At 32.3% G+C, this 23399-nt stretch overlaps 1 protein-coding gene across 2 annotated transcripts in view; it reads right to left on the bottom strand.

Moving 5' to 3' along the window:
* Positions 1–23399, bottom strand: part of LOC6031682 (cholinephosphotransferase 1) — a 72098-nt gene that overhangs the window by 2550 nt on the left and 46149 nt on the right. The window lies entirely within an intron of this gene.

The raw sequence follows: 23399 nt of genomic DNA, 5'->3' as shown, positions 1-23399 counted from the left end.
ATTTTTAATTTTTTTCATTTTTTGATATGTTTTAGAGGACATAAAATGCCAACTTTTAAGAAATTTCCAGGTTGTGCAAAAAATCATTGACCGAGTTATGATTTTTTTAATCAATACATATTTTTTCAAAAAATCGAAATTTTGGTCGCAAAATTTTGTCAACTTCATTTTTCGATGTAAAATCAAAATTGCAATCAAAAAGTACTTTAGTGAAATTTTGATAAAGTGCACCGTTTTCAAGTTATAGCCATTTGTAGGTGACTTTTTTGAAAATAGTCGCAGTTTTTCATTTTTTTTTAATTTGTGCACATGTTTGCCCACTTCTGAAAAAAATATTTTTGAAAAGCTGAGAAAATTCTCTATATTTTGCCTTTTTGAACTTTTTTTATACGACCCTTAGTTGCTGAGATATTGTCATGCAAAGGTTAAAAAACAAGAAAATTAATGTTTTCTAAGTCTCACCCAAACAACCCATCATTTTCTAACGTCGATATCTCAGCAACTAATGGTCCGATTTACAATGTTAAAATATGAAACACTCGAGAAATTTTCCGATCTTCTCGAAAAAAATATATTTGGTATTTTGATATTTTGATATTTTGATATTTTAATATTTTAATATTTTGATATTTTGATATTTTGATATTTTGATATTTTGATATTTTGATATTTTGATATTTTGATATTTTGATATTTTGATATTTTGATATTTTGATATTTTGATATTTTGATATTTTGATATTTTGATATTTTGATATTTTGATATTTTGATATTTTGATATTTTGATATTTTGATATTTTGATATTTTGATATTTTGATATTTTGATATTTTGATATTTTGATATTTTGATATTTTGATATTTTGATATTTTGATATTTTGATATTTTGATATTTTGATATTTTGATATTTTGATATTTTGATATTTTGATATTTTGATATTTTGATATTTTGATATTTGATGATATTTTGATATTTGATATTTGATATTTTGATATTTTGATATTTTGATATTTTGATATTTTGATATTTTGATATTTTGATATTTTGATATTTTGATATTTTGATATTTTGATATTTTGATATTTTGATATTTTGATATTTTGATATTTTGATATTTTGATATTTTGATATTTTGATATTTTGATATTTTGATATTTTGATATTTTGATATTTTGATATATTTGATATTTTGATATTTTGATATTTTGATATTTTGATATTTTGATATTTTGATATTTTGATATTTTGATATTTTGATATTTTGATATTTTGATATTTTGATATTTTGATATTTTGATATTTTGATATTTTGATATTTTGATATTTTGATATTTTGATATTTTGATATTTTGATATTTTGATATTTTGATATTTTGATATTTTGATATTTTGATATTTTGATATTTTGATATTTTGATATTTTGATATTTTGATATTTGAAATTTTGTATTTTTTATTTGGATAAAACAATGTCTAAGTGTAGTATTTTCTAAGAGCTACAAAATCAGCCCTTATATTTCAATCGACGATGTATTGGACACTATTCGTAAGATTTCGAAGTAAAAAAAATTAAACCTTCCTTGAATTTCCGCTTAAAAAAAATATTTTCGGAATCTCAAAATCACGACAAAAATTGCAAAAGGGCTAAACAGTAACTTATAATCCTTTTAAAATGTTAAGAACGTATTAGACTACGGCATGCAAACAAACAAACTCGCACTTTTTGGCAGTTTGTCTGAATTATTTGTTTGCCTGCATTTGTTTGTAGAAACGTCAACCTGCATTTATTTTGCCATGTTTGCGCAAACACGAAAAAGTGCGAGTTTGTTTGTCATAGTCTAATACTTCCTTTAGACATGATTTTAAAATTCTGAAAATACACATTTTTACATTTTAAATTTTGTATTTTTATATGCCAAAAGAAGTTATTTTGCATCATACCATTTTGAGGGATAATTTTTGAAGAAATTGTGATTTATGAAAAAAAAAAACTTAAATATTATCAAACAAAATGAAAAAAAATTAGATGAAAAATCTAATTTGCAATCGCAATTGTTTTTCTAAAAATGTTCAGTTTTTTAAATTAATTCTTATTCCTTCAAAGATCATTCACTCACCTGCCCGCAGTACCGGATCAGGTCGAAGGTGCACCAGAGCATCGCGAACCACAGCACCCAGTACTCGCTGAGGAAGCAGTTGAAGTACTGGTTCAGGAACAGACACAGCGGCCCGATCAGGCCCCAGTCCAGGTACTCCATTTCGCTCTTGGTCATGTGGGCGACCTGAAAATTCGGACATAAAAATTAGTTGAAAATATCCTGAGTCAACGAAGATTTTAAGCTACTCACCACTAACCGGTTGGTGACCTTGGCGGTGATCATGCCGAACGCCATGATGTACAGCGCCGGATGGTTCTCGTAGATGTGGTCGGGCGATTTCTGGGAAATGACGTACGCCGGGACCACTACAAACAGAAACGGTATGATGGGGGACAGCACGCTGGTTCCCTGTGGATCCGGAAAACGGCGGCGGTATTACGAGGCATCGGGGCGTCGAAATTGGAAGAGGGAAAATGTTAGCAACAGTTGATCTGTTTGGGTTTTATGGTTGAAAACAAATGATAACATGGAAAATTCAACGCAAAATTGGGTGCATATTTGAAAGAAAAACTAGAAAAATCTAAATCAACAAACATAACTTCTAATTAATTAAATCAACTTCATGGAAATGACTAGTGCTAGAAGAACGTTAAATTTCAATTTAAGTTCGTAAACTGTCACCCAATTCTGCGTCGAATCAAATAACAATGAACATGATACAGGTGGGTGAAGGTGGGTGTTATTCAAGGGTTCTAAAAAATAAGGGGAACTTGGAAAGGGTGAGGGCATTTCTCTTTGTTGATCGTTGCGGTGAGGAAGGGTTATGAAAATGAAACTATATATAAATAATTACTCGTCTAGTGGTAGTTGGAGCATGTGTGAGGAAAGTAAAGGGGTTCGCCGTTTGTTAGGTGGAATTAGTGGGTTATAATTTTGACTAAATTTTTTTGGGGTGCGAATTCAAATTTTCCTTTTGTTTAACATTGTTGTTAGCAATACCGAGCGAATCTACAACACACTTTTTGTTTGCGAAAAAAACACACGCACACAATTTGATGCAAACAACACAACACAACACAGTCACACGCAAACATTGTACAAACGAACATCTATTGAAACGGCAAACAACACTATCCAAATTACACGAATCTGATGACTCTTGTTAGTATTATTCCAATTAAATTCAGATGTATGGAGATGAGAAAAAAAAAATGTGATGCGATCAGAATGAAATCAGATTATGTGATCAAATCAAATGTGAAATTTTCTCATAATTGTGTTACAATGACAAACTTTTTTGTTATTTTTTCTGACGAAAAGTCTAGCCCTAATCAGAGAACAAATCCAGACAATTTGACAGCAGGTTAATGTTGAGATACGTTTTTGCTCGAAAATAACGTCGAATCAAACTAAATATGTTTATAAACGATGAACATTTTTTTTCTTACGCGATTTTTTGGTTTTTGCCCTAAGCCCACCATAAAATATTCGTTGAAAATATGCTTGAAATTAGATTGTTCATTTAAGACTTGATCAGGAGTTCATTGCAACCGTTCAGGCCTCATTTTTTTCTGAAACACGTGTTTAGCTAATGGTTCAAAAATTATTCTTATGACCATACAAAAATTATAGGCTAGTTTTGGAAATTTAGATTTGTGTGTCATATATGATGACCCATCAGTCCTGAAAGGGTTTAAGTATAAATAGCGTAATTTTTTTTAGTTCCACGTTTTTTCCGATGTGTGAAAAGGTAAAAATCCTTCATTTTATCATAAATGCATCTATCACGTTATATTATGTACACTATCGTGCCCAGCTCTTTGAGGACGGTGGGGCAATAATATGGACATTTTGAAAAATACGTCATATGTGGACACCCCCTGACCAAATTTAGAACAAATTTCTTAGATTGGTGGGGCAGTTCAAAATAATTGGCAAAAGATTTTGAAGTTTTTAGAAAATATATTTTTTAACAATAATTTTTTTATTTTAGCAATAATTATTTTTGCCCCTGATTGTTTGGATGAAATTTTAAAGGAGGATGAAAATTTAAATTTACATTGGCCTAGGCAATTTTAATAGTAACAAAATCTTTAAAACTATTTCATTGAAGGAAGAAAAGAAACCTGTTAGTTGTTGAAAATCAAACCTATCCTAGATACTATTTTCAAATTTACCTTTCCAAACATTACTCTCATTTTAGATTTAAAAAATCATAGCTTGGCCAAAATATCAGTTCGTCAAACAATGAAGCAAAACAAAAGTTCCATGTTAAGCTTAAAATCCAAGGCATAATTTTGGTCAAAATTAACTTTTTCAGAGCTAAGGTTATTTAAAAACTTTACATATAATGAATTTCAACATTTGTGGTTGCAATGTTTTTTGTTTTTTTATTCATAAGTACAATTTTTTAAAAACTACGGAGAAATAAATACCGTAGTTTTTTCAAGAAAATACTGCTAAATTTCAACGATTATTATTGGGATGAATATTTGAAAATGTTAAAATATATTTATTATGTTATTGCAACTATTTGCTTTATAAGTTAAGTTCCCATTTTCGCTTGATTTCCATAAATCAGAAAAACTTAACTATTAAATCAAATCCAAACATTTTTCGGATAAAATAAAAAAAAAAACTTTATGAAAACATGAAAAAAATATTTCGCATTTTCACAAAAAAAAAATGTGGTAAATCAAAAAGTATTATTTTACTGTATTTTTGATTGGAAAAAAATCAATTAAAAAAAGTAAAGCAATGAAACACTGACAACTTTTTAAATCAATAGTAATCAAAATCCACCGAATTGAAAGGAAATTAATTTAAAAAAAAAATCATCATGTTGTAGCGTTGATTGTTTAAAAGGATTTAAATCACGAATATTTATTTTGATTTTGTCATTTAGTTGTTTTTAGTCCGATGCCAAGTTTCTATTTTTACTAAAACTAAAATGGAAAATTGCTTGTTTTGTATTTTAGAAATATTGGTACATTTTTTTGTAAAAAGTTTTTAATTTTCAGTCATTCTTTAAATAGGAACTGCCTCTTATTTGATGTTCAGGTAAAGCCGGAAATTCAAAAATGGGATTTGAGTGGCCACCCTGCACTTTGTTTAAAGAGGCAATTTTGGTCCCCGATTCCAAATTCGAGGTCGATTTTTCTTGTGACGTAGTGACGGTACGACTCCTTTTGTTAATTCGATTCGAAAAAGAAGTGTTTTCTTTAAATAATTTGCAGCCTGAAGATGGTGACGATTAGGAAATTTGGTGTCACAAGGACTATTATGTAAAATTGGATGCCCAATTCTGGAGTTTTTTTTTTGTTTTTGAAAGGTCCAATAAACCAAATTTCCGGTTTTTGCTTTTTGGGTGTTTTTGAAACCGCCTAGAGTTAGGGGTATTAAAAAACACTCAAAAAGCAAAAACTGAAAATTTGGTTTATCGGACCTTTTCAAAAAAAACTCCAGAATTAAGCAATCAATTACCCAAAATAGATTTGAAACCGCTGCATTTTTTGAATTTTACTTTTTGAATTTGCAATTCCCTCAAAGGGTTATTTTTCATAAAGACTTAAAAATTGTTGAATTTTATACAAACACAATTTTAACATATTTTCAATTATGAGGATCAAATTATGTTTTTTGTTTGCCCACCGCAACATTTTTCAGCTTGACGATTTCGACCATTTTTATTTGTTGTATTTTTTATTTGGCTCAAACTTTGTGGGGGCATTCCTATGACCAAAGTAGCTATTTTGTGTCATTGGTTCACCCATACAAGTCTCCATACAATTTTGGCTGCTGTCCATACAAAAAATGGTACGTAAATATTCAAACAGATGTAACTTTTGATTGAATTTTCTGATCAATTTGGTGTCTTCGGTAAAGTTATAGGTATTTTTGAGGACTATTGAGAAAAAAAATAGGTACACGGAAAACTCTTTTTGCCAATTTTTTTATTAACTATTTTTTTACAAAAACTCAATTTCCCAAAATACATATTTTTTGATTTTCGAGATTTTTTTATATGTTTTAGGGGACAAAAATACGCAACTTATGAATTTTAAAAAAATTGTTATTATTGGAAAAAAACGAAATTTTACACACACACAAATTTTACCTAAATTTTTTATGTAAAATTGAATTTCTGTAAATTACTTTTCGATTGCAAATTCAATTTAAGATAAAAAATGGAGGTCAAATTTGTTTTTGGTATAAAATTTAGATTTTTTATCCAAAAATCACTTTTTTTTTCAAAAAATCATAACTCGTTGGCAGATTTTTTGACCATATTTCTCTATAGGTCAAAAGTTGCGGGTTTTTGTCCCCTAAAACATATTAAAAAATCTCGAAAATCAAAAAATACATATTTTGGGAAATTGAGTTTTGAAAAAAAAAATCGGCAAATTTTATCCATTAACCTATTTTTTCCTCAGTAGTCCTCAACAATACCTACAACTTTGCCGAAGACACTAAATTGATCAGAAAATTCAATCAAAAGTTACAGCTGTTTAAATATATACGTATCATTTTTGTATGGACAGCTGCCAAAATTGTATGGAGACTTGTATGGGTGAACCAATGACACAAAATAGCTTCTTTGGTCATAGCGAAGGCCCCCACAAAGTTTGAGCCAAATCAAAAAATACAAATAAAATCCATTTCCGATTTTGGTAGAGAGTTGCTCATGTGTCACATTTTTTATTTATTGAGATTGAATCAAACTGACGTTTCTGCTCTCAATGAAGTCTTCTTCAGGATCTAAACATAGATTTTGTTCTTACTTGTGATTAAAATGGAATGCAGGAGGACAACGATTAACTTGTAAGTCACACAACTACCATTAATGGAACACACACACACACACGAACAAACAGGGGTTAGCACAATACACTACATTTAAAACACACAAACAAACAAACAGGTCCCTCTCTCCCCATATTGGGTTGGGGGAGAATGGGGTTCGGTTCGGTCGATCGGGTTTGATCCTTACGGCCACGGTTGATCCATTCTTGCCCACGCCCCCGGTGAAGATTACCGACGCGTTCTGAAATGCTAGCAGCCCAAACACAAACACGGCAAAGTACAGTGGCAGTATCTTCACGTCGACGCCACCGATCTTATGAGGTCATGATGTTGGTTGTTTGGTGGTGGTGGTGATGATTGGTGATAGTAGTAGTAGTAAGGGTAGTTGTTGTTATAGATGAAACCATTGTTAAACAGGTGAGGAGTAGAGAAAATATAATAAAAAACGAAATAAATAAATTGGAAAAAGAAACAAACGCAATCGCAGTTGAAACGAAACCCAGCAAAAATAAACACTATGAAACAATTGTATTGGTTTATTTTGAGGGAAACTCTCCCCACTCGCGCTTCCCCCATCTGTTAGTCGCTAGCGGAACTAAGCGCGATCGTGCGTGCTTGTAGGTTACTGTTAGGCGCACCGTTGTTAATCCAAAAGTGCTGCAAGTTTTAGTACGATTTCCCGCGTAAAGATGGCGTTAGAAAAAAACATAATTTGGAATTTTAAAACGAATCAAGAAAGGGAATGCCAATAATGAAAAAGGGTAAAAATAATCAAACGAGACGTCACATTGCAGTAAGGTTCAAACTCGACTTGTGTTCTTTTGCTAACAAATCGACTTTCACCCTTCTGCATTGTTACGTCCGCATTCTAGTAGGGGTAAAATCGTATTTGTCCTTACAGCAACGGTTGAGCCATTTTTACCGACGCCACCCTCCCGGAACGTCCGGCAGAAGGTGACAAACACCTGCAGATAGCCGAGCGAGAAGAACGCGTTCACCGTGTAGTTCCACGTGAGCCCGATTAGCGGCATCTACCATTGTGTTCATTGTTGTTGTTGTTGTTGTTATTACGTTGCGTCACGTGTCAAGTGGGTGTAACGTGTGTCGTCACGTACCGTCGAAACATCGAAAATAGGAGAAAAAAGAAGGAAAATATAGATGTTTCTCAATCGTTGAACACAGTCCAATAGTCTAGAATGGTTTTTTTTATCGAACACAACCTCATTATCTTACACTATAGTCAATTGTCATCTTTGTTCACCCTCTTTCAAGCATTCTTATCAATAACATTGCTTTTAACGGGCACTTCTGACGAAATAAGACACCCTTTCCCTTCCCTGAAACAAGATCGCGCGCGTTTTCATGCAACACAGAAATAGTTCATTCCACACATAGGGACAGCAAAATGCCTTATCAACTAGTATCAGCTGCAGCGACTAGTTTGGTAGGAGTAGTTATGGTACGATATCAGCGCAAACGTTCACGCACACACAAACACACTTGCAGCCAAACGGAAAACAAATATGCATTTGATTCGAGCAGGAATGCAGAACATTGCATGCGAACAATCAAAAATATCGTAAGCTGAATTAATAAAACAAATTAAAACAAAAATTGCAGCGGGAATCAAACCGCCATTGGCTGACTGCTCTGATTAGACTAAACCAACTAATGTATTTTTTTTTGTATCTGAATAATAAGATATTCTTCTACTATTTTGATTTATTATTTTGACTCACATTTATTTTATTGAAATTTATGTTTGAAGTTTTCTCCTTTTTAAGAACCAATAATTTGTAGTAAAAAACATTATTTATTAAAATTTAATTCCCTGGAGAAAAAATTAAAAAAGTATATTTCAAATTCATGCTTAATATTTTTTATCTCAAGTAAATTCTCAAAATATTTGAAAAACGGTTGTCGTTAACGTCGAGCTAAAACGATAATTTTATCGGCGATAACCGACCGATAAATGATTTTAATTAACCCTCTAAAACCCAACCCTCCTCTTGGCTTCGGTCTAAAAGTCTCCAAAAATCAATTTTTAAACTAATTTTTGATCTATTTAAAGCCATTGGAAAGAAGAACTCATTAAATTTTATATACAGCAATTCCCCACGAAAACAGCACGATTCGAAAAAAAGTTCTCCGATCGGGCTTAAACTTTTTCTGGGTGTTCCTTGCCCGAAATAATTAGACCCGTATTTTTTTGTTTTGCCATTAGGGTGACCTACGCCGTGTTAGGGTGGTCCGAAAAATTGCAATTTTCGACGATTTTCGCAGAAACCACTTTTTTTTTAAATCATATCTTCGCGCCATTTCATCCGATTTTAGCTGTGTTAGAAAAAAAGTAAAAAGTTTCAAAAATCTAGCTTAACATTTGAAAAGGTCGTATGAGAACTTAAAATGCTGTTTTGAAGGTCTCGAGACCAAAGAGCCTATGTCTGAAAATATTTTTACCTGATTCCTCGGAAATTTTTACCACAATTTTCATAATTTAATTACGCAACTTTTGGTACCCTAACATGTCATCGCTGAAATTTTCAAGTAATCGCAGTTTTAGTGAAAAAAAAACTGCCATTTTCGTCATTTTCCAATTTATACGCGTGGCGCGTCGAAAACCCCACTTTTTATTTTCAAAAATCGTATCTCAGAGTATTGAAAACATAACTTCACTATTTTTTGATATATTATGTAAAATTTTCCGAGGAAACAGGTAAAAATATTTTCAGACATAGGCCCTTTGGTCCCGAGACCTTCAAAACAGCATTATAAGTTTTCATTCGACCTTTTCAAATGTTAACCTAGGTTTTTGGAACTTTTTACTTTTTTCCCAAATAGCCAAACTCGGATGAAATGGCGCAGAGATATGATTTTTGAAAAAGTGGTTTTTCGAAAATCTTCGAAATTTGCAATTTTATGGACCAGCCGAACACGGCGTAGGTCACCCTAATGACCAAACAAAAAATACGGGTCAAATTATTTCGGCCAAGGAACACCCAGAAAAAGTTTTAGCCCGATCGGAGAACTTTTTTTTCGAATCGTGCTGTTTTCGTATATATTTTTTTTTGCTCAAAATGACCTTCGGAACACGGGAAAAATAAAAACTTCCGAACAAAAAATTTGGGCGGTTGAGGGTTAACTTATTGACTTATAAAAAAAATCTCTTCGACATATAAAAACTAAATTTTGTCTGAAAATGTAGAAAATAAATAATTTCAAACACTCAAATTCTCAAAAGTTGCAATATGAATATAAAACTTCGCGAAATTTCTTACACATTTTCACCATATTGGAATTGAAAAAAAAATTTCGTCCGTTTCAAACGCACATTTGATTTTTTTTGTATTTTGAAAAAAGGTCTAATTTATTTTAAAAAAATAGTATTTTGAAGAATTTTAGTATTTTTCTCTCATAACCCTAATGTAGTGTTAATAAATGCAAAATTTCATTTTTTTTAAATCTGTATGACAAATTAAAATGAATTTGAATAATTTTAAAAATAGAGGGAGTCTGGCAACACTGACCGGACGCAGTCTTGCTGGAAATCGCGCTCGATTCTTTTCGATTTTTTTCGTTGTTTCAACCCGCGTTTCGGGTCAAAAAGTGTAACAATCGTCGAAGGAGTTGCGAGTCCATTCGGGAAAGATGGAGTTTCAATATAATTCCGTCATTTTTGTGCATTTTAGAAGTGATTTTATTTTGGTTCCTGGTACGACATTGCTGGAATCGAAAGCAGTTAGCATAGCATTACGCATGTATTGGTGTGCGCCAGGGCAGGAAGGAGCTTGTGAGCCCACTATTGTTGTGTGCGTGCAGACAGTGCAAAGCACAAATTTCAGGGTGGCACAAGAATTGAATTTGGAAGAATTGAAGGCAAAAATAAGTGTTGGGATAAGTCGGCTGAAAACGAGTGAATAATGTGTGGAATTTTCGACAAAGGATGTATATGGAGGGTGTCTGGTGATCAATATCGGAGAGCGAGCGGATGGTTCTCAATAGGCTGCTGCTGTGACGAGTTGGTGTTGAGGTTTGTTGTGCAGCGCAGCAGACGCCGGTTGTGTGTTGGTGTGGTGACGAGCGTTTTGAAGCACATCACCTTGCCGATGTGTTAGGGTGTGCGTGCTGAGAAGAGCTTTTTGGGAGAGCGAGGCTTCAAAAGCTTCCGTTGCGTACGGCTGGCCGATGTGCTTGGCGAGTGGGGAGGGGGATTGTGAGTTGAGTGTGGTGGCGAGCGGTGGAAGTCGTAGCTGCTCTCAACTGCTGTGTTTGTGTTCGGGAGAGCCGGCGTCGGTGCAGTGCTGTGTGTCGGATGCGTTACTTGATATTGGTGCACATCTTCGTGTGTACCCGTCGGCCTTTCCACACACGGACGGGGCTGAGGCTGTATGTTGGTGTACTTCCATCGTTCTGGCGGTTTTCGGCTCTGTACGTGTACACAGAGAGCCTGCTCTCAATCTAGCTTGCTTTTGCTGTGGTTAGGCTTTGCGATGGAAAACATCGGGCTAGTGTGACATAAGTATTTTAAGGTAGGCTCGTTCGTTTTTCACCATGTTTGTGTACGTAGCATAAGGTAAGTCTATTTTATCCTTCGAGGATAGAGTTTTAAATTTGTGTTATACTTTTTGCTTTACAGTTTTTAGTTTGATAACTTAAATTACTAACACCACTAACACCAAACGTTGGTTTATTAGGCGAAAAAGCATACCTTGGTGATTTAAAAGTGTCTTATAACTAGAGAGGAAGCTAGCGTGTTTTATGCGACACTGGGAACCCTGGGTGAGTCTGCTCTATGTTGACATGTATATGTGAGTTGAGTGATGCGGGTGCATGATAAGTTGTGAAGAGTCATTTGTGAGTTTCCACAATTTAGTGAACTCTATCATTTGGCTCATGTATGGATGGAAGCATGAATGGGTTTAATTTTATTAAACAAATTATTGTAATGTATCTATTTTAACTTATTTATTTATTTCATTCTATCTATTTACTTAAATTTATCTTTGGATGTATCTTATATATTACATATTTTCCCTCACTTTCCCTCTTCTTTTTTTCTTTCCTTCTTTCAAATCGCGTAAATAATAATATACCGGTCGTTAAACGAGAATTTCTAACTCGAGTTCATGCGTCGTTTTTACGGATTCGTTCTCCTCTTACTCTGATCTTATTTTTCCGATAATTATAAATATAATGTAAAAGATAAAACTACCTATAACGACTTTGGCTTAAAAATGTACCATTCGTGATAGTGTCACTTTATTATTAACTGCTCGAAACGAAATTTTCAGTTACTATTGTTCGTAATTTTGTCGGTCTCGTAGATCACTATTTTCGGAACATTTTATCATAAAATCCTGCAACACGATGAAATCATTATAAACCTCACTTTAAAATTTTCATATAATTTAGTCGGAAACTACAAAAAAATACAATTTAATATATTGCTTAAATAGTAAAAGGAGGGAAAAGCGTCGTTGCTCGGAAGGCACGCCGACGGGGGAATGAATGATAATTTGGCACCGCGTTCGAATTAAAACTATTTCTAAATCATTGATTGTGTGTCTTACAGCAGCCGGCTGCCTAAGACCTATAAATTTACAACTGATAAACAAATTACTTATGGTCGCATCACCTACCACGGTGAATCCTGACCTCATACCCATCTTACTAACCCCTCAAAACTCATGTGATACTTTGTCGGAGACGCAGTCGATTTGGCGGTCCCATCACTCAAGTATCGGCTAACATTCCCATCCACTTCCCCGTGTCTTACCACTGGTCGTGGCCGGCGTCGGTATTGATTAGCACGATAGGGACCTTTGAAAATTGCGAAGGGGTGATGATTGGTTCCTACTTTTCATCTGTGGTCCACGGAGCAATGATTGGGGGTCCTGGTCAATAACGAAGTAGCAGCTACGGGTAGACACCAATGCTATGCTATGCTATGCTATTTGAATAATTTTAAAAATACAGTGCAAATCTCTACAAAATTTCACGTCATTTGATATTGCAAATTATGAAAATTTTGCGTTTTCGAAAAAAAAACATATTTTGTGACAATTTCAGCATTTAAGTATTGCATTTCAATTTCAATATAGTGAAAATGTATACAAAATTTTGCGTTGTTGATAACTATAATGCAAACTGTGAAAAAAATGTATTTTCAAAAAATTACGGTATATATATTAAAATTATAAAATTTTGAACAAAAAACCCTAATAAAATGAAAATTAATACCAAATGTCATGTCGTTTGACACCTATATTTAAAATTATGAACCTTGAGGTACATTAAAAACGCTAATTTAGTGAAAATCTTTACACAATTTTGCGTCGTTTGAACAACATAATGCAAATTACAGAAAAACCACATTTTCAAAAAAGCGGGATTTTATAAATTGTTTTGAGTATTTAAGTTTTAAAACTTGCTACATTTTCTAAAATTGTAAGAATTCCACTGAAAATGCCACACTTGAATAAAAAAAAAATTCTACACAATTATATTTTATTACCAAATTCGGTAGTTGAAAAATCGGTAAACCATCTGTCAAAATGAACTAAATTTTATCAAAAATCTGCTATACAATGAACAATAATGAATAATGCATTTCCGAAATTCGGGAAGTTTTTCCCTAATTCGGTAATTTTCAGTTTACCGAACTGTTCGGCAGTTGAAATTTCGGTAATTTTTACCGAATTCGGTAAAACAAATCTGAGTGTGTATATTCTAGGAATTTTGCATCCTTTGCTTATTAAGTAATGAAAAAAGAAACAATTACTAAATAAGAATAAAGGAATTTTGTACCTACTTTTTCATTTCAGTACAAGAAATATGAAGATATTTTTGAATGCTATTTGAGTAATCCCTCAATATTCGAAGTATATTATTTGTATTTTGTTTTGTATTCAATCCCTAATTGCAAGAAACATTCTGAATCGAATTAGTTTTCTTAAACGTATTAACAAATTAATATTTTGAAAAAACGAAAATTGTATAACTTTTGAAACTCTTAAAAATATGAATAAGAATTTATCGAAATGCTTTAAGACGACAAGCTCAGATTTGGATTAGACTTTATACATCTAGGATATTTACGTCATCCTGTTTTACAGTTCATGTCAACTCCCGAATTGTGGAATATTAAAAAAAATGAAGATTGATCAGTTTCTTTAAAATTATGCAGCAAAAAACTTCAATTTATTAAAACCGAGATACTGAGTCACCCTGATTTACAAAATCTTTGAATAAAATATAATAATATTCTTTAATCAAATTTCATGTGTTTGTCGTCCTGTCTTTAATCAAATATTTCAAAATATTCAATAAATTTGAACATTGCTCTTGAAAAACAAGAAAGCGTTCGAAAATGTATTCCGATTGGTTTATTATAATTGCATTTTTTAGTATGAAAATCAAATTCTAATGCTCACTTTTCATCCCTGTTATTGCTTTTTTTTTTAATATTTTTGAAAAAAAATATTTTGAATTTTTCAAAAAGAATAAACATTTAGGGGAACAGCATCTAATTCCAGCGTGCCTCTAATGTTGGCAGGTCAGAACTTTGACATTCAATTAAACCTAATTAAAAGCGTTTTCAACTGAAATCGAGTGATAAATAGCTTAATAAGAAGTGAGCAAGCAAGTTTCTATCAAAAGTTTTGAAAAATAGTTGTTGAAATAGTGAAAATCAGCAGCGAGCGAGCGAGTGCCTAACCTGCCAAACATACGAGAATTTCCCCTAGTTTAACATTTTGATTATTTAGAAGTTTGTTTCGTAAGAATAATTTTGGTTCATTTTATTTGTATCATATAATTCTATTTTTCAACCCTCTACAACCCAAACCCGCCTTTAGACGGGCTTCGATTTAAAAAAAAAAATCGCCGAAAATCCATTTTCAACCAATTTTTGATCTTTAAAAAGCATTCAAAAGAAGAAATCTTAAAATTTTAGAAAATCTATGAGTTGGAAGTTTTACTTGTTTTATGAGACTTTGCCAATGTTTTTTTAAATGTATTTTTTTAGGGGTCAACTATGCCAGTGTTTTTTACTAACATTTCCTACATTTTAAGTTAAAAGAAGTATGCAGTAATTTTTGTAGTGTCATAGACTATGCCTCTACGCATTTTTTTTAGTTTTTTTAGTTTTTAGCAGAAAATGTGAAAAACATGAAAAAAAGTGAAAAGCGACTGTAAAAACATGATAAAATTAGATAAGCAAAATGTAATGATAGGAGATGGTAGAATAGGCCAAATACTACCAAAAACAAACGTAAACTAAACACGATAAATGCAAATTAAAATACTAAAAATGAACCAAGAAAAACATAAAACAAGAGAAGTTAAGTTTTTCGTCGAACAAAAGTAGCTCGAAATGACCTCCTGAACAAGGGAAAAATAAAAAAAATGAAAGGAAAAATTTGGGCAGTACAGCGTTAAGAGGAGAAATATAGTGATCCTAGCCGAAAAGACCGAAATAGGGTGGTCCAAAAATTATGCTTTAAACATTTTGCGCAACAACCACATTTTTTCTAATTTAAGGTCGCCGTTTTGCAGATTTTTGATAATTAAATGATCCTTCCAGTTAAAATACAAAAAAAAATACAAAAGACATCATTATTTGATGATTTCAAGATTTTGATCCTACCGTGGAAAATATTTATTTTCGAACAGTTTAAAATATTTTCAAGATTAAGATAAGAATTAAAAAAACAAATATCGAATTTGGGTACATCAATCGAACTCAAATTTTCAAAGCACATTCCAAGCACATTATGCTAAATATTTTCGAGAATTCTTGAAGATTTAAAGTTTATTATCAAATTGAAAATGAAAATCTTATTTAAAAATTATGTACCCATATATTTTTTAAGCATTTACATTTTGTTTAATGGTTTCCATGGATTTAAGAAATATTTTAAGAAACGTGAATCTAAATACAAATCTGACGCGGTATATTGAATGTTCAACAAAACATAAAAAAATCAGCTTACGATATCACATTAGGAAGGCATCACACTTTCTCATGCATTCTCAACCTGTATAAAACAATCATCGCGGAACGTAATTAATGTTAACAATTTCATTCCTTATTATTAGTGACAATCCGGGGTTGTGTGTGTGATGCTGAAAAGAGGGGATGATTTCGGACTTTCCACCGTCCAAATGGTGGCACATAAACGGTTAAAGGACTGCTGTTAAACCAAACGGGACTCTCTCTTGGGCGAACTCCACGCAAGTACTACAAAAGATGATTTGAATGAGTCGAAGGAGGGGGGGGGGGGAAGTAATGACAAAATTTTCCAAAAATATAGTTATAGAGGACAGTTGAGAGGGGTAGGCAGGGAGAAAAAAGGGGTCATCAGCTCCAGAGATTATACACTTACGGCCACGGTTGATCCGTTTTTGCCCACTCCGCCGGCCTGTATCACCGCAAAGAACTGCAGCAAGGCCCAGCTGCCGCAGACGATCGTCATCACGGACATTGAGTTCCACAGCTCGAAGTCGCCCACAATCTACGGGGTGGGGTGTTTTTTTTTTTTTTAAGGTGAGGGGGTAGGAGATAGCAGTACCAAGATATTGGAGCAAGGGGTGGGTTGGGGTGGTGTTTTTTGTTTGTTGGTGAAACAATGCAAAAGAGATTCATATGGTTAGGTGCTTAACAATGAAACTTTGATGAAAATTTAGGTATTTGCTTATTATTAATATTTTTATGAAAACTTCTAAAAACTAAATTTCAGGGACGCATTCTCGGTTATTCACTGGTAACGAAACGTAACGCAATCACTAAGGCAGAACTAAACTAAAGAACACTCTTTGCTGTGGATAAAGTTGTTTCTTTCAGGGGCAAGTGTTTTCGTGTAAATTCATTTGAAATTCAAATGTTTACACTGTGTTTTCCCCACCTTTGGTAGCCATCACAGGCCAGCCACCATGATAAGACTCTGAAGGACAGAAATACTGCGAAAGTGTGCCGCGGCTGACCTTTGACGCGGACCGATATTGCCTTGCGGTAGGAATCGACAACAAAGGTAATTCACGCTTAGGAGGAAGAAGAAAGTGCTGTGAATTGATCATATTTAAAATATCTCAATGAAATAATATCACACTAAACTTTCAAATTTCTTCATGAAAAAATAAGTATTTCAAAACATATAAAATAAAAGATTTTTTGATTTCGTACTGCGAATGTTAACTAGAGAGTATTGTCACATATTCTTTATTCAATTCTGTAAAAATATCAATTTTTGACAAGGCAAATATTTTTCAAAGCCGGATAGTTTACCAAATTTTATGGATTTGAACGATTTTTTATACTGATAAACAAATCGGCAAAACTGAAAATCATCGCTTATTTCAAAATTTAAATTGAGCAAGGAATTTCTGATCGAATTGGCATCCTCAAAAAAAATGAGATTTAGACTTTTCAGGAAAAAAATGGATACAAAATTTCCGATTTTTATAATTATTTTTATTTATTAAAAATTATTTTTTTTGATTTTTGATTTTTTTAAATGTTTCAAGGGAAAAAGGTATTCTCTGCGTTTGAGTTTAGGATGGTGCAAAATCTGGTACCAAAGTCATGATTCCTTGAAAAAACTGATTTTTGGAAAAAAAAGATTTAAAGAAAAAAATGATTTAAAAAAAATAGATTTTTAGAAAAAAAAAATTAGAAGAAAAAAATCTTACATGTTGACTAACAAAATTTCCAAAAAAAGTTTTCACTGTAAACTCAAATTTGTAGTCGAAAATTACCATACACACTTTATGATGATTTCCGCCGTTTACAGGTTATAGGAGTTTTAAGGCAATATAAAAAAATAATGAAAAAAACATTTTCGGAAAGCTGCGAAAATTTCCAAAAAAAAATTGTTTGCTTGATTTTTATCATCAGACTGCTGGTTGTTTGGATATAGAATTTTAAAGCTTGAACTATCGAAAAATTGGTGGTTTCAATATTCGATTGAAAAATTGCTTTAAAATGTTGGTAAGTTGGTTATAGTTGATTAGACCAGTATTTCCATTAAATTTTTAAAGTTTAAAAAAAATTTGCCTCCGACATAAACTTTGAAAAATATTTGCAACGGCCTAATTAGCTTTCATTTTTCAACTTACGTTTTTTGGAAAACTGTTGGTTTGATTTTCAATGATAAGAAATGAAATTTTTGTGAAATTTGCTCCTTTTTTAATTTTTTGTAAATGTTTAAAAATGCTACACTGATTCTAAAATTTCAGAATTATTTCTATACAGCAATTCCCCACGAAAACAGCATGGAAAAAACAAAAGTGCTCGGATCGGACCCTGACCGAAATAATTAGACCCGTATTTTTTGTTTGGCCATTAGGGTGACCTACGCTGTTTTAGGGTGGTCTGAAAAATGGCCATTTTCGTCGATTTTCGCAAAAACCACTTTTTTCAAAAAATCATAACTCCTCGCCATTTCAACCGATTTCAATTGTCTTATACGCAAATGAAAGGTGATAAGTTGGCCTTTCAAAGAAAAATAATAAAAAGTTTAAAAAATCTAGCCTAACATATAAAAAGGTCGAATGAAACTTTAAAATGCCGTTTCAATGGTGTCTGGACCAAAGAGCCCATGTCTGGAAATATTTTTATCGGTTTCCCCGGACATTTTTACATAACATACTAAAAAATGGGAGGAGTTCATTAACAGGATTCTGAGATATGATTTTTTGAAAATAAAATCCGTGTTTTTCGACGCGCCGCGCGCAAAAACACGAAAATGACAAAATCGGCAAAAAATCAACTTTTTCCACTAAAACTGCGATAGGAGAAAGTGGGGCAAGTGTAACAAGCTAAGGAAATGCTCGTTATAACCCATTAAAAACGTGAAAAAATTGTCGGATTTTTTTATAATCATCTTATTCCAGGTCTTGACTAAGACTTTGATAGAACAGGTTTTTAAAAAATCCAGTTTTTGACTGTAAAAAACTGATTTTAAAATTTTTGATTTTCCATGCGTTCTACTCAACTAGTGGGGCAAGACGAACTACCCGTTGGGGCAAGAGGAACAATGCATGAAACAACATGCTAATTTGCTAACAATTGAACTGTTATCACTTAGATACATCAGATTACAATGTATTTGAAACGTTTCTTTCATTTTTAGATTAAAAAATAATATTTTACTAAAATTTTTATCGTTTTTACAAAAAAAAATATTACTTAGATGATAAATAGTAAATTTTCATGATATCACTATATTTTGTTTGGAAATTTTTGTTAACAATTATTCATCAGTTTTTAAGTACTTTTAAGTATTTCTTTCCCAATAAAATATGTTGTTGCAGCAATTCGTATTTTTTCCATACTAAAAATCTATATGGTACACTTGCCCCACCTGAACAAGATTTTTTTAAAGGTCTCAACAAAAATAACCAAAAATTAAATCATACTTTGTAATAGGTGCAAGTCATTGGTAGGGACACTACTGATCTAGGAAAAATTGCATTTTGAAAAAAATTGCCATAAAACGAATCCTATGCCTTATTTTGTACTTTCCAAAAATTATAAGAAAACAAAGGTTTTGAAAAAACTTCATTAAATCTTATGCTCCGTGGCGTTTACGTCGTTTTGGCGGTTATGTGGTAGTTGACTCAGCTAATTGCATTGCTAGCAACAATTCCTCATACTGGAAATAATCAAAATTGTAAAAATTACGGCCGTACGAGCGATTGTTCCTCTTGCCCCATATGGTCGTCTTGCCCCACCTTCCCCTAACTTAAAAATTTCAGCGATGACCAATACATGTCTATGTACCAACATTTTCGTAATTGAAAGACGCAACTTTTAGTACCCAGACATCATCGCTGAAATTTTTAAGTTATCGCAGTCGATAAAAATATTTCCAGACATAAGCTCTTTGGTCCAGACACCGTCAAAACGGCATTTTAATGTTTCATTCGACCTTTTCATATGTTAGGCTAGATTTTCGAAACTTCTTATTATTTTTCTTTGAAAGGTCAACTTATCACCTTTCATTTGCGTATAAGACAATTGAAATCGGTTGAAATGGCGAGGAGTTATGATTTTTTGAAAAAAGTGGTTTTTGCGAAAATCGACGAAAATGGCCATTTTTCAGACCACCTAAGACGGCGTAGGTCACCCTAATGGCCAAACAAAAAAATACGGGTCTAATTATTTCGGCCAGGGAACCCCCAGAAAGCCCGATCCGAGCACTTTTGTTTTTTTCCATGCTGTTTTCGTGGGGAATTGCTGTATAGAAAAGTAGGGAAAATTGAAGGAAATATTCTAAGCTATTCGAAAATAAATGTTCGAAAAAAAAATCAACCTAAAATGCCTATAACTAAAACACGGTGCACTTCATAAAACAAAATAAGAAAAAAAACTGATTTTTTAAATTTCTATTGACAATTTTTATTCACATTTTTTTTACAAAAATTCGATACCAAATTAGCACCATCCACTCAAGCGCAAAAGATGCATTTTAAGTTAACTTAAATATAACAAGAAATTGAAAAATTGAAAATTACTTATTTTCAGAATCCAACTTCAAGTGATGAAAATGTAATTTAAAAAAATTGCAATTTTTTCAGTGTATCTATTATATTCTGAAAAGTTCAGATCCAATCTAGATTATTGCCGAAGGTGTCAAATTAATCAGCACTGCTCTTTTTTAGATAGAGATTTTTAATTCTAGATAGAGCCAAACTTATGGAACATTAGACGAGCTTTCCGGTAAAAATATTTACGAGACAAAAAAAAACAGTTTTATTGAATGATTTTTGTTGAGAGACATACCATCCTGCATTTTTCGTCAGTCTCTTGACAACATTTAAGGCTATTTCCTCAAAAATTTAGAACGAAAAAAAATCGTGACATCACCTTTAAATTTAAGTTTTAGACATAAAAATCAAAAAAAAAAAATCATAGATGTGGCGTGTATTTTTGTTTCAGTGTATTTTTTCAAAAGGCCCGTCCAATTTACTAAAAGTTTGTCTTTGACCACTTTTTGATACGACGCAACGGCTTCGAAATACAGTAATTTTTATATTACAAAATACATTTTTTTTAAATACCTTACGCCCTTTTCAAATGTTATTTTCGAGTACTATTGGCTCCATATTAACAAAAATGGCTTATATAGGCCTAGGAAAACATGTCTACAATGTTTTATTGAAATCGGAGAAGGTCGGGTACAAAAGTACCGGAAAGAATCCTGATTTGAGCTGGAATTGATCACATAATAAAACTAATGCTGATATTTTATATGTAGAAAATATTCTGTGAACTCTTTTCTACATGCTAGATCAATCGACAAAGTCTATAAACGCTTTATCGAACAAAAGGATTTATTTTTTTCATAATCTCTAAACAATTCAGTAAGTTTTTGGTAATATTTTACAAATTATGCAATATGAAATGCTCAAATTTGTATTCCGGTAATACTTTCATGTACAATCAGTTGTTCAATAAAAAGTTGTTTTTTCATTTGTTTAGAAAATTATTTACTTTAGGGATTAATTTTTGCAAGCATTGAATTTTTTGAAATTGCATTTTCAATTCTCAAAAACAAATTGAGTGCAACATTTTTTTGGAAATTAAATTAATTAATTGCCATCTTGAAACGGTTTTTCAAAAGACCGGAGTTTAAAAAAGAACCGCGGTTTTTTGCCCACCTCTAATTCTAGAGAATTACTCAATTAACGATTTCGGTGAAAAATTTATTTACGGTAAACTCGCTTAATTTTTTCATTAAATTTTTTTTAACTAACTATGTACACAATTTGACAGAATACTTCTAAATCTGTATACAATTTTACAGAAATTTTAGTATTTTTGACAAGTTTAAGATTTTTTCTATATCTTTAATTTTTAAACATGTTGAAAATCTCTCAACTTCATATTAGGCACAGGAAATTTATTAAATACACTAAAGAAATGGTTTTCAATCACTCTTGAAAGTTTCATAAAGATATTTAATGTTTAATGTGAGTAACAGACGATTTTTGCTAGAAATTTGACCATGAGCAAAACAAACTTTTTTTTTATCGAAACGCCGAGTTGATTTACGGTTGTCACGATATCTCGAGATTCTATGAACCAAATAATCTGAAATTTGAGGTGATAATACTCAAGATTCTGGGTGCAAGACGAAGCTCGCTTTGTGAAATTTTGTTATTTAAAATAATACAAAAATCAAAAACTTATGAAAAACATGGAAAAATAACTTTTTTTCCATATAAACTTTTTGGAAATCGGCCTTCGTCATGCACACGAGACCAGTTTAACGAATTTCCACAAAAGAAAATTGAGCCGATTTGATCAAAGCTGTGTTGATACATCATTTTTTGAAACTGCTAACTTCCTAGCTATACAAACATGTCTTCATTTTTTTTATGTTGAAAATGTATAGTTTTTTGCCATGAAAGCTGATTTGAAATCAAGCTTGTGCATAACATCCCTTTGAAATTATTGCCGATTTACATGTATGTAAGCCCTTAATTTTTTTTAACAATAATTGAAATAAGTGTATAGAAAATTCCAAACGCAGTTATTACCAAACTATTAACGAATTAGAATAATTTTTTTAGTTTCCAGTTAACCTCTTGTTCAGCACTTGCAGAATCGATAATTGAATTGAATTCAGGAAAAATCTAAAAATGTAGAGAATTGTGTCAAAATTGAGAATGTTGGTAAATATTTTAAAAGCCCAAATATTCTAATATCAAAACGAACAAATTTCTTCTTCCTCCTTCACGCACACGCTATCAAGCACCACATCGCCCAGCAGTGATTTCTTGCCCAACCAAAATAACCGAAATAACAACAACAGAACACGCTGCGGCTGCTGTTGATTAGATTATAACGAAAAAAACGCGATAATATGTAGGTCACCACACCGCGTGCGTGTCTTCCCCGTGAGACGCAATAACAAGTCTCCGCGCGCCAAATATTTCGCAGAGTATCATAACACAATTTACATAGTAGCGTTGTCACAAGAGGAGTTATCTATAGCATTCGCACAAACTGGGCCCCCCGACGACGACGACGGATGAAACGACGACTAGGACAACAATCATTGACGAGGAAGATGACCGAGACCGTGATATGTTTGCTTTAGTGGCTTAGTAGGGTAGTTGGCCTATTGGTGGAAATTTTTTGGGGAACCTTTTTTTGTAATTTTTAGAAATTAAAAACCCACCTTCTTGATTTCAATGACAAGCTTGTCAAAGAAGTGAGTAGCTAGATATTTGCTGATAAGCACGTCTTACATCTAGTTGCTTTTCTATTCTTTACACAATGATTCTTTCAACTCTGAATTTGATTATATGCAGTATTGTAGCAGGTATAAAGGAGGTATTAGACTATGACAAACAAACAAACTCGCACTTTTTCGTGTTTGACAGTTTGTCAAACTCGCAATCTGTCAAACTGTCAAAGAGTGCGAGTTTTTTGTTCGTCATAGTCTAATACCTCCTTAAGTTGTGCTTGAGTGAGATTTCTTTTTC

This window comes from Culex quinquefasciatus, chromosome 2 (genome assembly GCF_015732765.1).
Source record: "Culex quinquefasciatus strain JHB chromosome 2, VPISU_Cqui_1.0_pri_paternal, whole genome shotgun sequence".
Classification (NCBI taxonomy): domain Eukaryota; kingdom Metazoa; phylum Arthropoda; class Insecta; order Diptera; family Culicidae; genus Culex; species Culex quinquefasciatus.
This window is presented reverse-complemented; position numbering and strand designations above follow the sequence as displayed.